Source organism: Melospiza georgiana, chromosome 17 (genome assembly GCF_028018845.1).
Source record: "Melospiza georgiana isolate bMelGeo1 chromosome 17, bMelGeo1.pri, whole genome shotgun sequence".
NCBI classification, from domain to species: Eukaryota; Metazoa; Chordata; class Aves; order Passeriformes; family Passerellidae; genus Melospiza; species Melospiza georgiana.
The window spans coordinates 2,852,325-2,871,236 of NC_080446.1; positions in this window are offsets into that span (position 1 = coordinate 2,852,325).

Sequence of the window (18,912 nt, forward strand, 5' to 3'; positions counted from 1 at the left end):
TTCGCTTCCTGGGTTTGCCATCAAATTTCAGGGAAATCCAAGGCTGCTCCCTGGGCCTCGGGCTCTGCAGCCATGGAAAGGGACCCACAGGAGCTCTGGGATCATCTGGGATCCTTGGACAGGCTGAAGGACACGGGCACATCAGTCTGCCATGGCTAGTTGGGGATTGTAACGTAATTTCACCCAGTGCCAGACCAGAAGTCAGGCATTTGCCTGTGCAGTCATTTTAAATCTCTCCTTTTATTCCTCACTGCAACACTTCAGCATCACTTAGATCATTACAGTGCAGGGCTATGGATAAATTCATAAAATGTAATGGAAAAGCAAGATCCATCTGAGAAATAAGTAACCTTAAGAGTGAAATGGTGTTCAAGACAACCTAAGGAAAAACAAAACAAAAAAAAGCTCCACAACTCCCCAAAGCTTTGTTAACTAAACAGTTGTCCAATAAAGAGTCCAAATATTTCACAGCATTAGTCTTTGGATTAATGTTAAATCGATACGCACTAACGCAATAGGGCAATAGTTACCATGGTGAATAATTCTATATTTATTTTCAAGCAAGCCTTATTTCTAACAATTCCAGACATGGTTTCCACTTTCTGGTGACTAACCTCTCAATTTAAGTTTATTTTTCTAACTGCTTGGTACCAGACAGTCAGGTTTTCTCCCCAACAATTAGAACAGGATCTCTGCTGCCATAGAGAACAATGCCATGGGGATGTGGATGCTCAGCAGCTTTAGTTAAGGGTCCCACTGAGGAGGTTTTGTTCCCAACCAGGAGGGATACAAAGTCACTGAGTATTTGTTTGTAATGAAAATTTTCTTCTGAAATTACCAGAATGTACTTCCAACCCATTCTGTCTTATTTGGGGCCTGATATAACTCCAGCTGACATCACTGGGAATACTGCACCCCACCTTTACATTTTACTGATGCAGTGGTAGGAAATACATCACGCTCTGAATTCACAGCTCCCTGCCTGAGCACACTTCATCTCCTTGTGCTGGAGAAACCAGGATGGCACAGGTAAAATAAAACAGCACCGAGGGAAGAGTTCTAACTGCACACACATAAAACCATCCCCGACTTCTTAAGGGAACAACAGAGATATGGGAGAGGGGAATGGCGCTCTGGAAAGCACACCGAGGTGACCCTGAGCTCTGCCACAGCCAGGTGAAGACTTCGGGATGATCCGAGTGATGCTGAAGGCAGCTCTGGAACGGAACAGCTGCGAGAGCTCTTGGCTGGAACTGTCCTTGTCTGATGCCCATGTACACCCACCCCGTGCTCTCCGTGCACAAATACTGCACACGCACAGCTCGTGTTTGTCACAACACATTTGCTGCTTTGCTGCTTTCGTTTCTCGCGTCAAAGGCGAGCTCAGAGCCGGGCTCTGCTCTGCGCGTTCCTGCCTGGACACACCGGGCTGGGCTGGAGCTGCCGCCCGGGCAGGCCCCGCTCGCTGCCCCGCTCCGGAGCCATCCCGGGAGCCGCTCCGCGCCTGCCACGGGAACTCTGCGGGAGGAAGAGGAGGCGGAGGAGGCTCTGAAGATGCCCCTGCCTTGAGTCGCCATTCAGCGGCAGCACAGGGCGGCCCCAAGCCCTCTTCCCGCCATCGCCATCACTCGCGGGGTACCATAAGGGTATCCCCAGGAATGCGCCCTCGGTCTCGCATGGAAACCCAGCGGGACCGTGCCCGCAGAACCGAACTCGCCTGGCCCGGCGGGGCGGGACGCGGCCCCTTTAAATGGCGCGGAGGCCGCGGGGCAGCCCCAGATGGCCCCGGTGTCACGGGCAGGCGCTGCCCCGCCCCCGCCGGCAAAGGCCGCGCGTGCTCAGCCAATCAGAAGTGACGGCGGCGGCCGCGGGGCGCGAGGCGGCCAATCAGCGCAGGGGGCGTGGCGCGCGGCCATGCGGGCGGCGGCGCCACGTGGGGCGGGGCCGTGACCGCGCCGTGACCCGGGGCCGCGACAAAGGCGCAGCGCGCGCTTCCCGCGCCGCCGCCTTAAAGGGACAGCGCGGGCCCCGCGCCGCCCGAGCCACCGCGGCCGGGCGGGGCCGGCCCGACCCCCGGCGCTGCCGCTGTGCGCGCCCTGGGTGTGCCGCGGCACCCGCGGCGCTGCCAGCGCTTCCTGCCCCGGTCATGAACCGGCTCAGCCGCCCGTACGCGCAGCAGGCAGGGACAGATGGCATCGCCTCTGCGGGGCGTCGAGCGGTGACCGTGCCCTGCCCCGAGCTGGGCACAGGCGCCGTGCCCAGCCGGACGGACGGACAGACAGCCAGGGCTCTGCCTGCACCGGCCGGGCTGGACAGACAGGCAGGGCTCAGTCCTGGCAGGACAGACGGACAGACAGACAGGGCTGGACCATGAAGTCCCCCATTCCCTGTGCAGGCCGAGCCTGCCTGCTCCGTGCCCTTAAGCTCCGCTTCCCTTCAGGCTCCGCTCATTTCGCACCCTCCGGTGGCACAGCCGGGGCTGCCCGAGCCGGGGGCGCTGCTGGCGGTGACCGGAGCTGGGTGCGATGGCCCCGAGCCGGGCTGGCCCTCTCCCTTCGGGCTCTGTCCCGTCGGGGTCCCTGTCCCATGGGGCCCTGTCCCATCAGGGCCCTGTCCCATCAGGCCCTGTCCCTTCGGGCCCTGTCCCATCGGGGTCCCTGTCCCATCAGGGCCCTGTCCCTTCGGGCCCTGTCCCTTCAGGCCCTGTCCCATCGCCCCAGTCCCGTCGGCCCTGTCCTCTTGGGCCCTGTCCCATTGGCTCTGTCCCTTCAGGCCCTGTCCCTTCGGGCCCTGTCCCCAGCAGGACGCGCAGCCCCAGCCCCTCTGCTCACACCGGTCACAGCTGACACCATCACACCAAACCTGAGAGAGCGAGAGCGGAGCCTTCCGCAGCAGCGAGACAGAAAAGCAAACAAACGGCAGGGCTAGGAAAGAGGGAGGATCCTGGAACACAAATGCTCCCATAAATGTCTTTTCCATAAGTCTATTTACTCAGCTGCTGAAATGATTTCAACTGAGTGATTAGTCTTACATGCTAAAACCAAGCCATCCATTCTCTTCTCCGATGGTCCAAAATCCTACATCTGGTACTTTATCTGCAGTCTATTTTCCCCCTTTTTGTTCCAAAGAGAGCGTTTCTGCAGTATTTGATCCCCAGATGCTCTGTATCATCACAGTTTGGGCTCAGGGGTGAATCACAGATATTAAAAGTGGTTGTTTCAGTCCCAGTCGGCTGCAGAGAGCTGAAGCCTCTCACAAAGAGACAAAACTGATAATTTGAGAGCTGCTTTTCAAAGAGAATAAAGAGAAAGTGTTTTAATTTCAAATGAGAAGACCCTTAAAACGTACATTTGACCTCCTGTACTGCCTTGGAGTGTTGCAGCCCCAAACCTGACATGCTGACATTTCTGGGGATGAGAATCTCTGGGGGTCCTCTTGTTCCTAAAATACAAGCCAGGAAAAATAGAGGCCTTGAAGACTTTGTGTGAGGGCAGATCATCACCATCATCAGCCTCAGTGATTTCCTGAGCTTGAAGCTGTCTGTGCAGTTTATATTGTGCATCCAGGTGATGTACAAGAAAACAACTGAACACAGGATGTATATAAAACATCACCCCCTCTCAATTACCAATAATCTCTAGCTTTACTGGAACATTTTAAAAAGCCAAATTTTTTGCACTTTTTTCTCAAATCACGTGGAGTCTTGCCTGAGCCTGGTACTGTTTGGCACAAAGAGAAGTTACAGGCACATCTAATTAAATTGTATGAATCAGGGATATTGAATTGTTGAAGGGATTTTTTTTCCTTGTTGTTATTGCAGTTTTGGATTTCTAATGATTCTGATAATCTATGAAATTACATATTCTAAGTTTTAAGAGAAAACACAAAAAAGACACCATTTTGGGGCTCCAGGGAGCATGTGTGAATCTGATTTTCCAAATGAAAAGAGTTATAACATCAGTTAAAACCTAAAGGCTTCACTTTCTCAAATCTTTTATGCTAGATTTTATACAGCTAATACATCGCCAATGTTTCCAAGGAAACCAATATGCCCTGTTCTCTCTGAAACAAATCTCACTATTAAAACAATTAAAAACTTAATCTGCGTTCTCCTCCCTCCCTCTCCCTCTCTGCTTTTAGTATTATCGCATGCATTTTAATTAAAAACATGAGTGCAATAAATTTTTTACACATACGTAGGCAACAGTGTAAATTACCTAAAGGAACCTTGGCTCCAGAGTGTAATAATCGGGAACGAAATATATCAAAACAATTGAGCAAAGCCCAATTAACAGGAGCCCTGACGAATCAATTACAGCCCCTGCTCATCTCTGAAGGCTGCCAGCTGTAGCTGATGGAGAGGAGTTTAAAAGTCAGGTTCAGGTGTTGGATGTGGTGTGCACAAACCCCTGAATCTCGGCTGGTGGGACAGGAAGCTCTGCTGATTTTTCAGGCTCAGAGGGGTCTCCTGTAAAAGATGTGTGAATGTGGTGTTTGGGGACAGGGTTTAGTGGTGGCCTTGGCAGCACTGGGGGAATGGTTGGACTTGGTGACCTTAGAGGGCTTTTCCAATATAAACCATTCTGTGATTCTATGGAATGAATCCAGTGGGAGCCTCAACACCTCCACCTGCACCCACTCACTGCACTGTGAGAGCACCTGGAGAAAGAGGGGGCTTGGAAATCCATCACTGACAGCGAGCTTTGAAAATCTGACAGGGCTTTAGAGCACCTCCCTCCCGAGCTGGGTGGCTTGGCATGGATGGGTCACTGGCCCCCTTCTTCTGAGGAAGTTCTGTGTTCTGCCAGGTTTCTTTGTGTGAGATTTGGGGCCTGCAGGCCTGAGCTGGTAGCCCAGGTCAGTGCTGGAGGCACCTTCCATCAGCACAGCCCAGTCCCAGGGATGGCAGCCCTTGGATAAGCTCTGCTGCACTGCCTGAAGCCTCTGCTGGTTTGTTTGTATTGACTTTGAGAGCGCCATTGCTGTCCCCAGGAGTTGGAAAACAAACAGGAGCCCCCAGTGCCAGCACCAAGGAGCTTAAAGCCTGGCTGCAAACACACAGCCCGGGCTCTGTGCTCCGGGTTTGATCTGAAGAGGCATTAGGATCCAGCTGCGGGGCTTTGGGCTCTGAGCTGAGGAGAGGGAGCTGCAGGTCAAGAGGCTCCTGAAAAGAGGAAACAGGCTCCAAGAGGAGAAGTGAATGGCCCCGGGAAGGCAGCAAACACAGCCCCGCTCTTTGTTTCCCCCTCATTGTGCTCCCGGCCCTGCTGCTGCTCTCGGGCCCGGCCCCTCTGTTCCCCCGTGAGCGCCACTTCCATCCCGTGAGGGAGGAAGGCAGCAGTCGGCTCAGGGGTGTTTCATGTGGATCCAAGAGCTAAATGTGGCCCTGCCCTGTGTGTGCTGCCCCGGCTCCCCAGGGAGCAGGAGGGAAATGCAGCCAGAGCCGCTTCCTCCACCATTGTCTGAGCGCTGGGACATCCTCCTGCCAGGCCAGGCACTGGGGATGGGGTGTCTGAGGAGCTTCTAGTTTGCCTCACGCCTCTGCACAGCGCTGGACTGGGAAACTGGAGTGGGGCCCAGGCTCTGTCCTCCCTCCCTGGGATTCCCTCAGGCACTGGGTTGCCCAGAAGATTTAGGGAAATGAATCCTGCTCACTCCTTCACACACATCTTTTAGGGTACTGCGTGTTGCTGTGTGCTCTTTGCAAATGCAGTTTCCTGTGAAAAAAAATCCCAGCCTTGCTAACATCCCACATGTAATGTGATACATTCCCATTCATACACACTTCCCACCACTCCGACATGCTGCACTGTACAACCAGAGAGACAGAGAGTGTACGGCACGTCTGCACTCAGAAATACCAAATTCTTCTGGCATGCAGGGGGTGACTTGGGGTTATTTGGGTGTGTTCCCCCCACCTCCCCCCGTCCCATCCTTTTCCAGAAGAGTTTGGAAAATTACTTTCCACCATCTGCCCTGCCAGAGCTAGGAAATATTTGGAATACGTTCCATTCTCCTAATGAACACGCAGCAGCAGGGGTGCTGCAAATGAGAGAGACAAAATCTTTCTAATGAACAACAAATGAACTAGAAATCACATCTACATAGCTTCAGCTTTTGTTGCTTATAGCTTTAGGGTGATTCATGAAGACAAAAATCAATGCATGTGCTGTAGACCCAGGTCTAGCAGGGCGTGCAGAAGTCCTGTCGTGACCCAAGCCATATTTGTTTTGGATACAAATGCAGACTCTCACTAGCTTCCTTTTCCTTTAATTGACAAAAAAAGTAGGGGAAGAATTTAAGTATGGTTCCTACAAGTCTTGTTAACGCTCTTCTGAACGTGTTGAATTTATAGGATACCATCAAATGCATATTAGTATTCATGACACAAATCACATTGCTTCCAACTGGTGTACAGAGCTGTATCATGCTCTTTTGTTAAAAAAATAATGTGCTCCAACTGAAGAAATTAGTGGTTCTTTCTCAGAGGAAAAGGGCCAAAAAGCTCTGCTTGATCCACATTCTTTAGAGGCTGAGGGTAGATGTTGCTGAATGTGGACAGGGGTGGATTTCCAGATCCACCACAGCAGAAATTAAGGGCTTTTCTCAAGTATGTGCGATTATGAATATGCAATTAGCTGTTCTTCCTTGAAGAGTTTTGCCTGCTGCCAACCAGCCATACACAAGCAAGTTTCCACCCAAGGCTTTTGGTAGAAACTTGGACATATCAAGTGGAAACCTCATTCAGGGCTCAGATGCTGCACAAGGGACAGTGTGACCCATCCCAGCTGTCCTTAGCACAGGAGAAGTGTGAGGAATAAGGCATTCCTAGAGCTGCAACTGATCCCATCCTTAACAGCAAAACCTCTGATCAGATACTGGGACTTTTCTTCAAGCCTCCTCAGAGGCGGATTTATTTTCTTACACCAGACCACAAGCTCCAGCCCAGAATACTCAAGGAGTGACAAATGCCAGCAGAGAACTCGGCTCCAAAGCTGAGGCATCTCTCAGCTCCTCCCTTAAAGGAAAAGCCATGGGAGCCCAGGGAATGCTTCCAGCCTGCACTGCAAGCCATCCCACTGGCCCTGGCAGGGCAAAAGCAGCATTGCCAAGGCAGCAGATGTGAGTGCTGGAACAGCTTTCTCAAAGTCTGGGCAGAGCTGCACAGGGAACCCATCCCAGGGGATAAATTGGTGGCCAGGTAGGTGCTGCTGTGCAGGGACAGCAATGCTGCTCCCCTCTGCAATCTCTGCATCCTTCCTGGGCTGCAGGAAGGTTGGGATAAAAGGCTTTGCACTGGCTTACCTCTCTGCACCTGATCTTCTCACCTGCTCGTGTGCTGAGGTGCTGATTTTTTGGTGTGTGCCCTCATTTTCCAGGACCTGACTCTGCAATTCCTTCAAGCATTTAACCTGCAAAAAGTCAGCAGTTTCCCCAACAAGACCTTACATGACCAGGCCTCCTTATTTAATGCCAACTTCCACACAGCCCTTCACCCTCCTTGTCTCCCATTCCTCACCCTCTGAAAGAGCTCTTGGATCCACCACCTCAGACTCATTAAATAGCCACTTGCTTTCCCCTTGGTCTCTCACATTAAAGCATGTATTAAAAGGGGGGAAAAAATAGGAAAAAGAGAGAAACAGAACGTTCCTACAAAAAAGCAATTTCTTGGCTGGCCATTTTTTTTTAAACTCCCCTCAATATGGCAGGAGATATTTATGTCTGAACAAATCCTTCTCCCTCCCAATCAATCCAGATTCCCTTGCTTCTGCAGTGCAGTCACACTGTTTCTATCAGTCTGTTACTGTGAAAATTAATGTGACAACACAAAACAGCAGCATAATGACTAAAGGTGTGTGAAATAGTCCTGGAGAAACACAAAGTGACTTCAAATGCAAGGTATTTCCTCCTTCCCCTTTCTCCCATCCTACAAGCTGCTGCAGCTCTGAAAATGGGACAGTTTTCAAAGAGACTATATTTGCAGAGCAAAGATGGATGCTATTTTTATTGCAAATTAGCAGATTTTTTAGCAGATCCAACCTCATTTGCAAGTGAAAGTGACTCTACTTACCATGCAGATATAGGTCTTATGTTGGAAACTCATGGAAATTCATGTTTTGAACATACTTAGAGAAGAAAAAAATAGCCCCTGCCTTTATTTCTGGCTGTGACTTGCTCCAGTGAAGCAACAGCAGTGGGGCAGCACGTCTTGGCTGAGCTACTACATTCTGTGAGCAAGTGGGAATGAACCTGAAAACAGTTTTTACCTGTGCTCTGTGAACTTCTGGGGGCTGGGGACTTCGAGGAGTCCACAGAGGAATGAGAAAAGGTATTCAGCTGTTAGAGAGAGAAATTTTCTATCCAGGGATCCACAATTCCCTTGGAAAGTTTTGAATAGTCTGAATATATATATATATATATATATATACACACATATATATGCCCAGCTGGGGTTGTCCATGGTCTGCACTGATGTGAAAAACTACAATGTAGTAAGCAGTAACAGGAAAAAACAATCAGTTAACAGTTATTCCTGCAAAAAATGCCCTTTCAGAATGCCAAAACTTTTCATTAAATTGGAAAAAAAAATCTGGTGAGTCATTTAAGCCAAGAAAAACAGTTGAAAAAATAGGGAAATAAAGCATTGCATTTCAGTGCACTGAATCCAAAGATGTTCAGTGGGTTTTGATTCTAAATGGGATTTTTCAATTAGAAATCAACCTACAACTTGAGAAAGGTAAGCAAAAGGTTAAACAACTCCCAAATAAACCAGGAGAAAAAGTCATTACATCACAAATGATGCCAGTTGTGTCAGGTCCAAATCCACATCACAAAAATTACCAAGAAAAAAATAAATTGGGGGAGTGAGAGAAAAAACTGTGCACACCTTTAAAACCCTCATATACCACTGGGGCTGGATTCCCAGAAGTGCCAGTTTGGATTTGGTTACAGCCCCACCATGAAAATGAATTAAAAAGATTAAATAAATAAAAAGTTATAAAAATCTTCATTTTAATATGGGCACTGCAAGAAGAAAGTGAAAAATAGAACAGCAGGCAGGAAAAGCAGAGAGCTCCTATTTCAAGCAGTGATTTGAAGGGAGCAATTCCTACCTGCCAGATTTGCACATGCATTCCTCCACGGCCAGCTATGCAGCAGGTGTGAACCTGTTTGTTCCTCTCCTGACAGCAGCACGGGGGGAAGCAGCGGTGCAGGTATTCAGGGATGGAACAAATCCTTCTGGCAGCTGCCAGCTTTGCAGGGCTCTGCTGTACATGGAAAAGCAGAAGGTGAGTGTCAGCCCTGCTGCTGTGCTGCAGCCTGATGGGCTCAGCTCTTTCTCCTCACATCCCTGGGTGCTTTTGGGGGATGCAGCTCCCTTTTCCAGCGTGGCCATTAAAACAGACACACCACATTCCTGAGCACTCTTACTGAGGTTGCTTTCACCACAAGCCAGTTCAAAGTCAGAGGTAAAACATGTTAAAACCACCTAAATTCATCCTACAAAAAGACCCAAATATTTAAAGCTGAAGTTGTGAAAAAGGAAACAAAGAAAAAGGTGTCAGGAACAGCATCCCAAAGCTCCTCTGTGAATACACATTTCACATCAGGTATTTTAATGGTCCAGATACCTGTCCCAGACACTCATTCCCCTTGGATGAGGACATCCTTGGACTGGAATCGGGCTGGTTGCACTTTTACCAGCACAGCCTGTGCTGCTACAACAGAAATTACATTTTGAAAACTGAAAAACACATTTCACAGTTCCTGCAGTCCTTATTTTCCTTAAGATAGGTACAGGGGATATATTTCCTTATTCTTGACAAAAAGATCAGAGGTTTTTTTTTGTGAGCACGAGGCAGCTGATCATTTGTAGCAGGCATGAATTATTGCAGTGTCTCCATCCAAACAAGTGAACATCTGTATCCCAATTTCACTGGCACCACGAGATACCTGGCGCAGCCCCAAAAGGGAATGTTTAGCTACAAGGGTTTAAAATATGCATTAATTTGCTGTTGTGTTATCTTCTGGTATTCTCAGCTTTTGAAAAAAAACCAAAAAAACTTTATCAGTGAAGTCCTCCCACTGTCTATTTGCCTTGCTCTGGCCCAGAATGAAATGAATTAAGTAAAACAGTTTTGAAAGCCTCATTTGTTTTCCCTCCTGAGGAGCAGTGCTTATGGAAGCCAGTTGGAGCAGGACTCTGGGGAAGATGGGATATTTCATGTCTCTCCCTCTGCTGCTGCCTCTCTGCAGAGGGGGACTGTTGGTTTATTCAGCCCTCCCAAGGACAGCATCACTGGGAGAGTGATTTTCAACAATCCAGGGGTGGGGGGTCTATGGAAAGGAAGCCTGGAAGCTCTTTTAGTCCAGTGTTGCATCCTTGGCTTTTGAAAATGTGTTTTTGTTGAAAGCAAGGTGTGTTTTCCCAGCAGATCATTACCTACAGCCATCAACCAACTCGTGTAAAACTCCAGGGCAGGAAAGCTCCTTTCTGTGGCTTTCAGCTCAGCCAGACCTTATATCCAGAATCTGCTTGGCATGAAAAACCCTTCTGCTAATGAAATTATGTTTTCCTTAGCTGCTTAAATTTCCCTGGTCCCTCCTCTCTGCAATCCCAGTGGGTGTCCCCCACCTCAGAAGCTCTTCTGGGGTGATCCCCATTTCATTCACCATGACTGCCACTGGAGGCAAGGGGAGTGGGGATCACCCCAGCAGCATCCTCAGCTGCTGGTTCCAGTCTGTCCAGCTCAGAAACCATCCTTCACCTTCCACCCTTCCCCAAGCTTCAAAGAAATCACAGATACCACCTTTAAATCCTTTCTTAGCACTCCCCATTTCCAATAATTTCTGTTTAAAAGGGAAAAACACAGCTTCAGCACCAGTGTGTGCTGTGACTGCTGCCTGTGCAATATTCCTCACATTTTAACTCATATTCCTTGGCTGTTTACACCCATTTGTAGCTTCCCATCAGGGCTACGGGGAAGGAGATGCCCATTTCCCCTGCATTTGTACAAGCACTGAATTTGGGAATTTGGAGCTCTTAGATGGTTACTACCAGTTGTACTGCTGCTACTTTGGTCAGACATGGTGGCTGCACTGCTGTGATGCCTCAGGTTTAGCTTTTCTATTTTCACATTCTGTGCTGCTTTAGTGTGTGGGTCTGAGCTTCACATCAGGGGATGCTGAGCCCTGTGCACAGAGCAGGGACACAAAACAATTCCTGCTCCAGCTGGGCACCAAGGACAAATGACCCAAATCTCAGCCCCAGAGCACAAACACCGTGGGCTGGAGAGAGAAAAACAAGCAGGGTGGGACTGCAGGGGCTAAAGCTGGAATGGGACAATGAACTGCAAGGTGCAAATGGAGCAGAACTGATCCCAGGGACAGAGCCCGTGCCCGGCCGTGCATTTTGGGGCCATTTTGGTTCATCTTGGGTGCAGCCCTGGCTGGGCTCTGGTGCTGCCCAAGGTGGACCCATGGAGGAGATCCTTTTAATAAATCCCTATTTCATTCTTTAAGTCTGTCCAGCCTTCACAAGGCATCTCTGACTGCCCTTCTGCAGCCACCAAGAGCTCAGTCACCACCTCATTTGCTAGAGGGACTCCTGAAATCGCAGCCACTGTCACCTCAGTCCTCAGTGACAGTTTCATTAACACCTCATATGTGACTCCTCTCCAGTTTAACTCCCTGGGACAGGTGAGTTAGGCAGACAGGGACATTTCCCCTGGTAGATTAAAAATATTCTGGGTTACTTCTCTAATATTTTGCTGCCCATGGAAGTCACTCAATCCTTCAGCCACAGTGTGAGAGTGACAAAATGTGCTTGGCACGGGCTGCAGAGCAGGGTCCCTGCTGAGGCAGCTGCTCCTGCACATTCCTGCTGGGTACCCCCTGTGCTGGCACACAGGAGGAGCCTGCAGCAAACCCCTCCAGGTGGGAAGATGAGAAAAGTCCTTGAGTAACAACTTAACCTTTCTCCATAGCTGGGAAACTGAGGCACCCAAGGCAGATGACTGCATCTCAGCCACAGATGGGCAGAGGGCTTCAGGCAAAGCTGGGCACTGAGTTTAATCCAAGCTATTTAGACCACACGTCATGTCTGATGACTGAAATGATGGTATTAGTATCTGCTTCAAACGCTGCTTGGCTCTGGAATAAGAGACAATTAAAAATGTAGGAAAATTCCTGTTATTAAATGTCCACAGAAAAGGTGATCTGACAAATAAGAAACAAATTCACAAATATCTGCAAACAGCATGTTGAGCTACAGAAATTAAGAGGAAAGAAGTAAAAAAGGCCATGTCTCCATAGAAAATAGAGTTACACCCGTACAGCTATGACTGCCCTGGAAATCTCTCATCTCAGGGCAAGGAGGCCTTTTGGGCCATGGCTTCAGAAATTAGGTAGTCTGCAAATAGTCTTGCTTTGAAGTGTCTTCACTCAGGAAGATATTAAAAAAAAATCTGCATAATTTCGAGTCACCTCTCACCTGATACTGAGTATTTTCATAGACAAAGTGGAAGGTTTGTCACTGTTCTAATAAACTCTCTCCACTTTTTGGAGGATTCTCCGTGCAGGATCCTCTCCAGCCCTGCTCCCCGAGTGTTTACTGGTTGTTAACTGTGCTCCCTGACAGCCTCCAGTCTCGGAGAGCATCAAAGGGGAAGGAATGCCACTTGCCTAAACGTGATAGACTATTGCTGCAGGCAGGAGTAACTTGTGCTGTCAGTGTTCAATTAGCACCAAGTTAAACTAAATGTCTTGTGAATATTTCATAACGATCTGCCAGCATCGTATCTGAACTCTCTGGCTTTTACCAAGCCATTTCCCTTCCAAAGTGACATGATGTGGAATTAAAGAGGAATGATGAGCCAATCTCGCTTGTTTGAGTATCTGCTCAAGAATTACGCTGTATAACTAAAAAGCAGTAATAATTTTAAAAAAGCACAAAATACCCCAGCAACAACTGTCACCTAAAATTATCCTTTGATAATAAATTGTCTTTGAACAAAGTGGGAGTTTACACACAGTTCTTTTTCTGACTGTAAATTTATTGCAGCTTTCCCCATTCACTTTGCGACTTGCAGGAGCTGATGTAAGCTTTTATATTTCCCATTTGTTTTTCACACAAAGCCGAGGAGTTAAATGGGTTGGAATAGACCTTAAAAGCCAGGGCTAACTTTAACTTGAATCTGTGGCAAGCACCAGGTGAGCTGCAGGAGTGAGCCAGCCTGGGCTGAGCTGCGTGAGAGGCAGCAGCTCCTCTGTGGGATCTGGGGCAGAAAAAACCCCACACAAATGCAAATAACTCGGTGCTGCGAAGCAGCCGCTCTGCAGACACGCAAATGCCAGGCTGCAAAGCAGCTGTGGGATCTGCCTGCCCTGCCCGGGGGTCCTGGGCACTGTCCCCAGGGAGCCGAGTCAGCCTCACTGCAGGAATTGGAGCCTGCACGGAGCCCTGGCACAGCAGGAAAGCTCCAGGGAGCAGAGGCAGCAAAATCCCCGAGGTCACTGTGCTGATTGCTCACAGCCCCTCTGAAGGACAGAGGCCTCCTCCAAAAAGGAAAGGTGCCACAGGGCACCAAGAGTCTTTCCAGCTGCAGCTGCCAGCAAGGAGATCGGTTGGATCCAACACTAATGGAGCAAAGCCACCAATTCACATCACCTCATCCATCACAGCCCCCGATGATAAATGACCCTGGGTTTGCACCAGCCTGGGCTGATGATGCTCTGCAAAACAGCCAAATTGTCCAGCTCTGCTGCTGAGGAGATGGTCCCCTCAAACAAGGAAGGGCAGGCTGAACTAGAAACTTCTGCTGGCCACAGGCTGGGATGAATGTTCCAGGGCAGTTCCTAGGCATGAGCAGAACAAGTGCTGAGACAGGATTTTAAGTTACTCAGCAAGTAAAGAGCAATGGTGAGTCTGAAATAACCTCAGGGACTGAACCATTTCCCTTGGCCAGTACCAAGTGACCCATGGCTACTCTCACCCCGCAATGCTGCCTTTGGGTCTGGAGTCTCATCACCCCCAGATTTTACAGGAAAATAGTTACCACTTATTAGCTATCTGCCCATAAAGAAAAAAAAAATGAAAGTCACACCTCTTTTGGTAGTGAAGGCTTGGTAAGAAAAGCCACATGGGAGCTATTTTACAGCACTGAATGCAATAGTTACCTGTTGCTGCAGCTGTATTGATGTAACAGATGAAACTTGCTCCTACAGGCAGGATCTGGGCTTTGCCATTTTCAGAATAGCATCATATATAAATGTACAGCAGCTCTTCCCCTTGGAGCCCAGTCCTTGCCCAGTTTGATCACTCCTTTGCTGGCACAGGAGTGCGAGACCCTCACTCACTGCCCATGGCAAGGGGAGCTGCTGCTGGCCCTGCAGAGCCACTCCTGTCCCAGGCAGCCCAGCTGGGGCAGAGACCTCAGCCAGCCACAGCCTCCCTTGTCCCCATGGCCCAGCTCCATCACCATGGCACAGCTCCAGCAAAGGGTGCTACAGCAGAGAAACGCACAAAAACACCCTGGGAAGAGTGGGGGAGATGGAGGGAGGAGGGCCAGGGAACTTCAGAGATACCAGAGACACCTGGAGAGACAGACCCAGACCTGGGGGAGAAAACCAGACACAGCTCTGTGCTCAGGGCCAGGGCACTGCTTTTAAACCCTACACAGGACATGCCAATTAACTCCCCTCCTTCCCAGATAATGGAGGGGGGGATTGGCAGGAGCCCCATTCCCTCCTCCCCACTCACACCTGAGTGATCTGCATGCTGGCTGAGGGGGATGGAGCCCAGTGCAGAGATGTTTAAAGGCTCCCATAATTTGTTTAACAGACCTGAGGACCTACCAGCATTTAACTGCTGCAGACATCGATGTATTACAAACAGCAAACCGAACCCAAGCGTGGCTGGGCTGGAATGTTAATCCATCCCTTCAAGGGCAATGGGAACAGGGGAGATCCCCAGATCACTGGAAGGGGGGATTGGGCTGTGGACAGGCAGCCTCGTTAACACCGATCACCCCAGCCCTTCCCAGTACAAACACTGACATTTACCCTCCCCAAAAGGCTGAACTAATATCCTGATAGTGCTGCTGGCACCCTTCCAGCAGCTGGTTTTGTACATAGACCTGTTGGGGGTTTTGACACAGTCACTTGTCTGAGTGCCAACGCCTGAAAAATAACTCAGGAGGCCTTTTATGGCTCTAGATTTGAGGCTTTGGGGACTTTTTCCATTTTTTTCCTTGTTAGACCATCACAAAGAATGCAAATACTACTAAAGTCATGGAATAGATTTCCCTGATTGTGTGTTCAGCTGTACAGCAGTTGCCAGGGTAAATTCAAGGATGTGCTTTAAAATGCCAAAATATATTAGTAACACTTGTCTATGAAAATAATGATTATAAGAAAGGAATTTATTTGTAAACCTTACAGAGAAAACACAATTCTTCCCATATTTTGCTGTGGAAAAGTCCCACATGAATTGAACCTTCAGCTGGTGAGCTGAAAATTGCAGGAGCTGGAAAAACTCCAGGGTCTGGAACAATCCCAATGTCACCGGAGCATTTCCGACCCACCCAGTCCCACTGGCTTTTAGCAGGTTGTTAGAAATAATCAGAAGGCTGTAAAAATAATATTTCTGCCTTGATTAACATGATGTTCCAGTCTGCTGTTGGGTTTTGTCCTTGATAATCAGAGGGCAGAGGCAGATGCTGAGTGTGCAATCACCAACCACCAGCCTGTGTGTCAGCCCCCAGCACAGACAGAGGGGAGAGAAGAAAGGAAGGGGGTCCAAGGGGAGAGTCACAGGAGCAATAATTACACCCCTTTAAGAGGGAGCAGCACATGGGAAACTGCTGTGAAGAAGAGCAGGGAATGAAGAAGGGCTTTGCTGCTCCCGCACCTGTCAGAGGTGCTCGTCCATCCCCAGGCACAGCAAAGAGTGTGACACTCACTGAATTAAGGGTCATGGCATGGACACAGCAAAGGTGCCACAGCATCCCTGGGGACACAAAAGGATTCCCAGGACTGCCAGTGCCCAGGCAAGACCCCTGACCTTCAGGTGCACTTGGACTGCAGAGAGGACTGGCCAAGGATCAGCTCCTGCTGATCTCAGTGTCCCTGGTGTCCCCCAGCCACTGCAGAGGGTCCTGCAGCAACCCCAGCTTTCCCTGCCAAACACATTCCCCTGGCTCCCTCTGGAGCAGGCACTGTGAGGTGGGCACCCCCTGCCTCTCCTTGCAGATCTCTGTGCTTGGAACCCATGAAAAACCCCCATGAAAAAAAAAAATATTTTTTTTATTTTTTTATTTTTATAATTCACCTGGTACCTCCAGGTTTCTGTGAGATATTTTATTGCATTAGTGTTGTCAAATGGTGACATTTCTGAGTGTAAGTCATAGGGTTGTTGTTAATGCCAATTTAATGGTGCTAAAATGATTAAATATGGCAGGCTTTTAAATAATGAGGTACATAAAAGGTGTTAATAACCTCTTAAGTGCTTTAATAATATTCTGTGCTATCATAAAATGTTAGTAATTGGACCTCTTAACTTTCATCTGCCATAAAGTAATGAAAGAAAAAATCTCAACAGAGGCGCTGAATGGCTGAAGATTTTGCTTAAATAAAAGAAAAAAAATTGAACAATGGTAAAACTGAGCCTATTTGTTAAAAAAAAAAAAAAAAAAAGAAAAAAGAAAAAAAAAGAGAAAGAATTAACTGGAAAGCCCAGTGGAACATGCATTTTAATATCATGCAAATTCTTAGCATTTCCAAAAAATGTGTTTGGTGTAAGGTACTGCAAGAACAAAGGATCCCAATGAAAGCATGATGTCTCAGTGCTAAACCCAACATCCAAGGAGCTGCTGAGTCTGACGTGAGACAAACCTGTGTGTCACTTGTGGAGTTAGAAACAGCAGAGGATCACAGAATCTCCTGATAACAGAGCTGAGCTCAGCCTGGGCTGCTCTTGCAGCTGAGCAGAGCTTCTTACACACAAGATCAGAGCTTCTTACCAGCAGATCTGCTCCTGTGAAAGCTCTTCTGGGGCAGGCAGGGCTGCAAACCCCAGAATTTCAGAGGAAGTGCAAGTGCTAAGGGCTGAAGGATCCTTCAGTGCCCCCACAGGTAATGAATCCTCAGTGCTGAGCAGCACCCACTGAGGCACAAAACTGGGTTGACCACATGCGGAACAGCCAAATGTAATTAAAATTCTAAACAGGGAGGCCAAATAGGAATATCTAAATAAAATTTGGACAGGATCCTGGGTAAGCAGCAGCTTCAACAGAAAAGGCCAGAGGTCTGTAAAATCCCCTCCAGGCTACTGCTTGAATCCCATCCAGCCAGTAGCTAGAGGAGCTGCAGCAGTGTCCATGAAATGTGCTGACACTGGGCTGGTGCTGCCTTAAAAGGCTCCCCAGGATACTGTCCAGGGATGTTCCTGAGGTCCCCTCCTCCCAAACAGCAATCCAACCCAATCAAATTATTGTGAGAAACCTGCATCAGCAAAATAACTTTCATTAATGGATATTTGCAGGTTCTGGCTCAATGGCTCTCAGGGAAGCCTTTTAAGGTCTCTTTAGCTGCTGCCTGATGTGCTTTGCTTTTCTTTATTGCCTGTTAACATGTGCACCCTGTTCTTTTAAAGAACAGGTGCTTTGAACTGACTCTAAAATAAAGGGAATCAGAGTTTTGGGGCTAACCATGTAAGAGTGGTGTAACAGAGCCCTTAGAGCCACGAATCCCACCCTGTGGAACACAGGCACTGTGATTTTCCCCAGCCTATTTATAACATTTATAACATTTCGTCACACAGCAGGGAGGGGGCACAGCCCCACGTGAGCCAGGCAACCAATGCTCAGCAGGAACAACAATAGTGAACAACACCAGCCAAGAGTTTGCCCATAGGCATTGAAAAATTATAACGAGCAAATCGATTTTGAGTAGTCTAAATTTGCTTGGAGATAAATCAGGAGCCGAACAAGTGCTCTATCTAACAGAGAAATGATTCACCAAGTACAGTGTTCCTGGAGCCACATAGAATGCTCTTGGCTGCTCTGAATGCTGGCTTTTATTTATTTATTTATTTCTCAGACAAGACCATTATTATTTTCTTGTTACAGGTCTAGTGCTGATCCCACCGCAGCCAATGACAAATTCTCCATTGGTTTCAATGGAGGACTTGGTCTCCTAAAAGCAATTTTTCATCAATACCTGAAGTACTTCCTTGACCCTCATATTTAAGGGTGAGCACTCATCAGCACCTCTCCCCAGCACGGCTGCAATTTGCAAAGTCCCTCCATGTCCCACTGCAGGCCCCAGCATCCCAGAACAGGATTGTATTTCTTCTCAGAGAGATGCTCTCTGCTTCATTTGATGTGCCCATTACTTGAAAACTGTCTCTCCTTTTGTCCATTAGCTAAATTCTGGATGAGCTTATTATTCTGCTTTGGTTTGTAACAATCCCACTGGATCCATCTCTATGCTTATTAGGATTTTAGAAATGCAATCTAATTTGTGCCAAAGCATACAAATTCGGCTCCCCTATGATCCGTGCTGTTCAGCACCCCACTGCTCTGTCTGCAGCACGGCTCTGATCCCTGCACATCAGTGGAAGGAGCAGTGCTGGGGTACAGCCCAAGCAGGGACCCCCACTGGGAGAAATTCCTGAGCTCTGGTGAGCCTGGGGACCAGAAGTGAAACCAATTGCTTTGTAGGTAGCTCTGTTAAATTCCTTTTCAACTCCCCAGCAAATACTCATTTCTTCAGCTTGACTGGAAACCATCAAGCTCCTTTGGGTGGCCCTGAGAGCAATCTATTTTGAACAAAGTTCCTGGAATCAAAACATGGGCACAGCCAAAGAGATGCTCATGTGCTTTTTACACTCATTCTCTTGTGGTTTTCTTG